Here is a 1,493-nt window from a genome sequence, read left to right on the forward strand (position 1 = left end):
CCCGGCAACGTTCTGTGAACGTTATTTTATGGTTGCAAAATGTAAGTCTTATATGTGTGGGAAGCTCTGTAATCAATTGAGATAATATTTGTATTCACTCTATGCAGATTATGAACAGATGCAGTGTTCACTATAGGCTTGGGCGATGTGTGCAGTGAAACATCGTGATGAACATCGGCGGGGCGGGGCGGGGGTTAGGGGTGTGCCCGAAGCGTGAAACAAGTAACGCGTTCTACAGAGCCACTAAAAGGTTACATTACAGTACATGAAAGTTAACTTGCCACATACACAGAGTAAGGAGAAATGTCTGACAGGACGATGGCGAATGATTTGCAGATCCTGAGCACCAATGACAAACATCTAATGTTGTCAAATGTGTGGTAGGTACTGCCGCTCCATAGCTTTGCTTTACGGCAATAAATTATATTTTAATGTATATTAAAATAGAAAACTTTTATTTTAAATTGCAATAATATTTCACTATTATTTTGTGAAATAATATTCAGTATTTTCATCTAATAGATACAGCCTTGATGAGCGTAAGAAACTTATTTTATAAACATTTAAATGGCAGTGTATTATACTGTAAAAAAAAGTTTTCTCAGGTAACCTAAAGTGTTCATCATTTAGTCACGGGTCTTCAATTTGTCTTTATCGTGTAATTTCAATTTTCAATGTGTGAAATTGTGCGCGCGCTGTACAGTTCTGGTATAAAGAATGTGTTTGCTCGGGTGGATGAAATGTCGGCCCAATAGAGAAACGTTTTGCTCAGCAAGAAAAAGAATTAGAGGGAGCATTGTTTGTGATCGCGAAAGTGAAATGAGAGCATGCAGTCGAAAGCAGTTTCAATAGCGGCTCCCCGATGCCCGCAGTTTATATACAGTCGCCTATACTTGCCCAGCGATATAACTGTGAGAAAAAGTACTGAACTATTTTTTATCCTCCCATCACGTGGGCTATTTATTCCAGTGGCGTTCCGTGCGGGTTTAACTTCTATTCACTGTGAATAAAAAATAATTTAGCAGATGCAGAGACGTATAGAGCGGGGGAATCCCCCCCATCTCCCCACCCTCTGATTACGTCTCATAAACTACGTGTAAACGTTATTTGGCGGTTTTTACTTTACTGGTACTGGAAAACCAGCTATATTTTCTTGCATTGGAATGGGTCACGATGTCAGCGTAACACCGTGCTGTCTGTCAGCCGTCGGCCCAGCCCTAGTTCAGTAGCATATTACTGTGAGTTCAGTTTGCTTGACCAGTGACTGATGGAAAACCTGTTTGAAAACAATCATCATTTTGTGGTGCAGAAACCACATTGAATATTTGTTTTAACTTTGATCATTTAAAATGCACCAGTGAACACAAAGATGATGTACATGGTCAAACGTTCAGAGAAACAGGGAACGGTTACAGAACATAAAATGAACACTTTCCCTTGTACATGCCGTTCTTGTTGGTGTGAACCACTCAGACTGAGGTGTGTGTGTGTGT

The sequence above is a fragment of the Sinocyclocheilus grahami genome, unplaced genomic scaffold (genome assembly GCF_001515645.1).
Source record: "Sinocyclocheilus grahami isolate Dianchi unplaced genomic scaffold, SAMN03320097.WGS_v1.1 scaffold2253.1, whole genome shotgun sequence".
Taxonomy (NCBI): domain Eukaryota; kingdom Metazoa; phylum Chordata; class Actinopteri; order Cypriniformes; family Cyprinidae; genus Sinocyclocheilus; species Sinocyclocheilus grahami.